The following is a 6,386-nucleotide window of genomic DNA, read 5'->3' as shown; positions in this document are numbered from 1 at the left end:
ACTTCCTTATTGCTAGGAACTGTGAAAGGAGGTGGGGAAATCGTCCAGGCTGAAACCATCCATTCTAGGCTCATATTTTCCACCACAACCAAACCACTAATCCTTTACCGAATTTCATTTTTGGACATTGAAATACAACATATGGGGTTTTGAAACTCAGTGTTGGGAGTTGGAGCTCGAGCTGCTGTGCACCCAAAAGAGGAACTGGGGCCCAGCCGTTCCTCCTCACCCTAGGCCAGGCCCTGCTCCACCTGAGTCCCCCTGGTTCAGATGGGCTGTGCCAAGTGTGTCCCAGTCACTCCAGTGTGACCTCTGGCTGGAGTGGTAGACCCCAGTTCACCTAGTGCCAGTGTCCTGCACGCTCCCATCCAGCCGGAGAGCTCACCAGAGCCAACCCTACAAGCAGGGTAGCAGCTGGAGGGTCCTAATTAGGCCAAGACCCAGATCCCCGCTCTCCTACCCTTGACATTGCATGGACACCTATGAAGACCAGCAGCGGAGAGCCCCCAAGCGACTGGTGAACCTCTGGGTGAAGAATTTGAGACCAAAGCCCCCCACCTGGATCTTCCCCCAGAGCCTGCTCTGCCTCTGCAGGCTACTTCACCTTCTAGGCTGGACTTGCCTCGGGCACCCAGTTTTCCTTTGAGGACCAGATGCCACCTGGGGGCCAGACTGAGCTCCCCTCCAAGCAGATATCCTCCAAGGAGAAAGCAGGACAGCCCTCAGAAACCCCTTGGCCAGCCAGGGCTTGGATGAGCCCTTAAGAGACCCTGAGACTCCCTGATCATCACGTTCTGAGCCTAATAGGTGGACAGTGGATGGCAAGGGACTAGGGAGCTGTCCCCTCACCACAAGATAACACCCCTGGGACTATGACACCCCCACAGGGGAAGCAGCCTTCTTCCTTGAGTGAAAATGCTAGGGAACAAAAGGAAGGGGCCATTCTGGGAACCAGCTGACTTTTGAAAACTGGGGGCCAAGTATGGGAGCAGGACCAGGACTAGGAAAATCAGCACTTTCCCAGCTTGGTGGAGAACGAGAGGGCGCATAGCCCCAGCACTGGGTTCACAGGGGCCTCGTGATATTGTGTCCTCTCAATCCCTTCTTTCCCTGGTGACTAGAAAGCCTCGTTGTCTTCCAACCCCCAGCCTCCCCCAAACTACCAACTCCAGGACTGAGCGTTTTCTTGGGCTTTCTTTGTGTCTCATGTGTTTCTGGTATATTAAAGGAGGTGGTTTTAAATGAAAAAAAGAAAAAGAAAAACAACAAATAAACAGAAAAAAACTTGAATTTTTTAGGAAAGTTGGCCCTATAAATTGTAGCATTGACGAGGACCTTAGAAATCTTCTTTTTATGGGTCCACTCCTTTTACTGATAACACATCTGAAGCCCAGAGCTGAAGTGACTTGCTCAAGGTCACATAACTAGTTTGTAGCAAAGGCAGAAAGTGGGCAGTCTCCTGACTTGTCTAGTGCTACATTGCTGGTGACATCTCTGAGTTAGCTGGAGATTTTTTTTTTTTTTAATTTGACACAGAGAGAGAGAGAGCCATCACAAGAAGGCAGAGAGGCAGGCAGAGGGGGAGGGAGAAGGAGGCTCTGCTGAGCAGACAGCCCAATGTGAGGCTCGATCCCAGAACCCTGAGATCATGACCTGAGCCGAAGGCAGCCGCTTCGGCAGCCCACTGAGTCACCCAGGTGCCCCTGGAGATGTTTTGTTTTTTGGTTTTTTTTGTGTGTGTTTTTTTGGAGATGTTTTTATAGAAAGAAAAAGATAACAAAAAATCCTTCTCAGCCCACCCATGTAGTAAGATCTAATCACGTACAACGGACTGTTTAAAAAGAAAACGGGACAGGCTCAGAGGTGTACTAGAAAGTACTTGGCACCATGTCCTGTTCACTCCCATCCCCTCCCGTCACACACGTTCCGTGATCTTTGGCGGCAAGTATGCCCCTCCAGCCTGGCTATTCTTCCTTGGGATGGATGTGCTATTTATTAGTTACCTGTTTAGGGCAGCCTGGACTGACAGAGTCCCTATTCTTGGTTGCTTTTTCTATGTGGGAAGCTGTAAAGGGTCCAGTCAGACCTTGTAGACGTCACTGCAGAATACCCCCTTCAAAGGGGAGAGTCTTTGTTTAGGGCTTTGTGCACCAATGCGTGGGCACGCGTACACACACACACACATACACACACGCACACACACACACTCTGTGCTATCCATACGAGCTGGACCAGTTTCTCACTAACACCCTCCTCTAATTGGTTCTGGCTTGGGAGTCTGTGTGGTCCTGTCTTGTTCACCAAGGCCAGATTAGCCCCCATTCATCCTACGTTTCAAAGGAAACCTCAAGCATCTCTTTTATATCCCTTCTACTCAAGGTGACATAATCATAAACAATCCTCTGTAAAATATTCCACAGGCCTACATCTGCTTTCCTTTCCTCATCTCCCAAAAGGAGGTGATCATAAACAGAACTTCCAGAAATTTCTCCGGCAGCTGTTTGCATATACCACTACTTCTCCAGTTCAGTCCCGAGGGTGTTTTCTACTGTCTGTTTATATTTGGGTTACCTAAGAAATAAATCCTCTGAATTTAAAAACAAATGAACAGTGAGTGCTGGCTAAGTTCTAGGCAGGACATAAATCTCACCAAATTGATCTTGTTCACTGAGAACTCACAAAAATGGCTTCAACCTCAACCATTCTGCTTATACTCTAGAACCATTTGGTAACAGCCACTAACGTTAAAGGGTTTGTATTTTTTCCCCCCAAGTGCCCTTATCGAAAACCAGAAAGAATTCTCTGCCTTTGCTTAACAAAAGGGAGTCTTTCCAAGGAAAATGTCTTTAAAAAGAAAGAAAGAATCCAGACAAAGGAAATCTTTTCTAATTATGAAAGGGATCTGTGACTCTGGAGATGGACTGGGCACATGCCTCAAGCCAACAGGAGGTGCTGCACAGCAGGAGGCAATAATGTGAGCTGGTGAGAGCTCAGGGCACCTGGTTCATCACAGCTTGACAGCAGTGTTGCCTGGAGGGCAAGCTCATCAAGGTGTGGTAAAAGCACTGATTCTGGATTCACAGGGAGCTGGATCCCCATCCAGGTTCACCAGTCAGAGTCACTGTGAGGAAGTTGCTATCTTCCTGAAGATCAGATGGGATTACCGATATTACATTCTTCCTGGGGTCACAGTTAGGATTAACTGAGATGACTCGGGTACCAGCACTAAAGACTGGTGAAGCAGGTCAGGGAGTGATCCTTGGAGACAAACAGAAGTCATCCGTAGGTAATGGAGAGCAGAGCCAGAATGCCCTGGGTGTGTAAAATGGCCAGGCATGCCTCACTCATCCACTAGGGCCAAAAAGTTCCTGGCTAAGTTTAAGAGTTGCTCAATCAATTATAGACTTAAAGGATCATTGAGCATTCTTTGTTTCTCTTGGCAAAACCATGATTTGCAAAATCCTATTTGGCAAGAGGAATGTTTCAAAGTTTGCTCGTTCATTCATTCATTCTTTCTTTTTTTTTTTTAGAAAATTATTTTAATTGCAAAAGTTGGATTACGTGGACAACCTCTAGAGTTCCTTTCAGGTCACAGCATTCTGTGTCTGAGCATGGAATATGTGGTAGGAGGAACGTGATTGGGCATTGGTGCCAGATGGCCCTAGAGTAAGCCTGGGAGCCACCTCTTGTCACCTGTAACTTGGTCAAGGTTTGTCATCTCTCTGAAACTCCATTTTTTCATCTGTAATCATGGGTATAATGATACCCACCTTACAGTATGGCTGGAAGAATGAAGTGAGAATATTATACACACAAGTGCCTGACATGGGTAGGTAATGAATAAATAAGGGCACCTCTACCCTTCCTCTCCAAAGTTACCCAGGTGGGTGGGCCAAGCCTCTATGAACATGACAAAGAGCTCTTCCTTAGGGACTGATAGCTGTGAATGAGGCTTTGCCACTTGAGCATATTTTCTATGCGACCTATTACTTAAGCAGCCCCTCGAAATTCTATCAGGAGGAAGAAGGATGAGAGAAGTCAATGATAGAAACCTAGGGGCTGGGATTTTGATCCCACTTAGCTGGCTGCTTTCAGGACAGGCCCCTACCCTATATCTGTCCAGCCACCTACCCATTCAACAAATACTGATGGTGCATCAATTCTGTGTTAGCATTGCACCTGCGCCAGGCAGACAACAGTGAAGAATCAGTGACCCCTGCCCTTAAGAGTTCACCGCCCCCTGGGAGAGACCGAGAAAGAGAAGTACACAGACGATTAACATACAGTCCCGTGTCATCAGAGCCAAGAGAGGGGAAGTATGAAACGCCATGGGCATGGCAAGAATGAGGCTGCGTGCTTCCTGGGAGGCTAACTTGACATTATTTTAAATGTATTAAGTGAGGGGCACTTGGGTGGCTCAGTGGGTTAAAGTCTCTGCCTTCGGCTCAGGTCATGATCCCAGGGTCCTGGGATCGAGCCCCACATTGGGCTCTCTGCTCAACCGGGAGCTTGCTTCCCCCTCTTTCTCTCTGCCTGCTTCTCTGCCTACTTGTGATCTGTCTGTCAAATAAATAAAATAAAATAAAAATCTTTAAATGTATTAAGTGAAGGGGAGGGAAAAGTCGATTTTTAGACTGTTTTTTAAAAGAAGAATATAATAATGGGGTGCCTGGGTGGCTCAGTGGGTTGAGCAGCTGACTTGATTTTGGCTCAGGTCAAGATCTCAGGGTCCTGGGATGGAGCCCTGCTTCCGGCTCCCTGCTCATTGGGGAGCCTGCTTAAGATTCTCCCACCCTCTCCCTCTGCCCTTTCTTCCCTCTCTCTCTCTCTCTCTCTTTCAAATAAGTAAATCTTTTTAAAAAATAAAAATAAATTTAAAAAGGTATAATAAACCTGGTACATCTGTTACACCACTCAAGAAATAAAACACTACTGTGGGATGGGGGAAATGGGTAAAGGTGGTCAAAAGGTACAAATTTCCAGTTATAAGATAAATAAATAAGATAAATAAGAGAGGAAGTACAGCAAGATGACAGCAGTTAACGATACCATCTTATATATTTGAAAACCTCTAAGAGGGTAGATCTTTAAAGTTCTCATCACAAGAAAAAAATTATAACTACAGAAGGTGATGGATGTGAACTAAACTGACTGTGGTGATCATTATATAATACACTACCTACATCAAATCATTACGTTGTATACCTTAAATTAACACAATATTGTATTTCAATTATATCTCAATAAAACTGGGGAAAATATCAGAAAACAACCCACTAGAAATACTGTTGAAACCTTTGTATCCCTTCCTCCACCATTCACATTTTTATACTTTTACTACAGAATTAGTAATGGTATTAGTATGGATGTCATGTGATATATAGAATTCTTTAGTAAAACAAATATTAATAAAAGCTATGTTTAGGGACATTTACTTGACTTATACTAGCTGAAAGTCACAGCAGATCAAACTTCTGAGAGATTTTGCAAAGCTTTTTATTTTTCACTTTTTTTTATAGTTATTTCCCAAGTTTGCCTTTGGGTTTCTGAATCCTACATTTGGGGTGCGGGGCAGGATTGATAATTTTTAAAAATTTAGAAAACAGGATATAGGCTAAATCACCCATTCACTGTAAATATCACTATACATTATATTACTCACTTTCAGAATTTCTCAATTTCAGAATTACTCAATTTCAGAATTTCTGCTGCCTTGACAGCTACTATAAAAATGTTCAGCAGAAATAGGTCTGTGCTGAAGAGGACAATTATTTATTTTTTTAAAAATGTTCCATTCAAGAGGCAACTGGGTGGCTCAGTGGATTAAGTGTCTGCCTTCAGCTCAGGTCATGATCCCAGGGTCCTGGGATTGAGGCCCACATCAGGCTCCCTGCTCAATGGAGAGCCTGCTTCTCCCTCTTGTCTGTCTCTCTCCACCTGTATATGTTCTCTCCCTCTCGTTCATTTGCTCTCTCCCTCCTTCTCTCAAAATAAATAAAATCTTATAAAAAACTAAATAAATAATAAAAAATTTAAAAAATAAATTTTTTTTTAAAATTTAAAAATTAAAGTGTCCTACTCAAAAGCATTACTACAGCAGACACGCAACCAATTCCATCTCCCCAGGTATGTAACAGCTGAGTTTCCAGTACTGTTTTAGCACACGCTTAGGTAGGCACCCTGGTAAACTCTAGTTACGAGAGCACATAAGGGGGTTACCTTACTTGGACGTAAAGTTTAGGGACAGTTTTCTACCTTGCTGGATGGAAATGGAAAGGATTGATAGAAATGACCAGACCAACAGTTGGCAGTTGGAATGAGTGGGTATAGACACTCTTTCAGGCCCAACGAGAGAAGAATCAGAAGGGGGAAAGAGCATATTATAT

The 6,386-nt window shown here is 44.5% G+C and overlaps 1 pseudogene; it reads left to right on the top strand.

Annotated features, from left to right (window-relative positions):
• Positions 1-309: 309 nt before the first annotated feature.
• Positions 310-1,082, top strand: LOC122890889 (annotated as a pseudogene).
• Positions 1,083-6,386: the final 5,304 nt, after the last annotated feature.

The sequence above is a fragment of the Neovison vison genome, chromosome 12 (assembly GCF_020171115.1).
Source record: "Neovison vison isolate M4711 chromosome 12, ASM_NN_V1, whole genome shotgun sequence".
NCBI classification, from domain to species: domain Eukaryota; kingdom Metazoa; phylum Chordata; class Mammalia; order Carnivora; family Mustelidae; genus Neogale; species Neogale vison.
The sequence above is the reverse complement of the archived record's forward strand: the minus strand, read 5'-3'. Positions and strand labels throughout refer to the sequence as shown.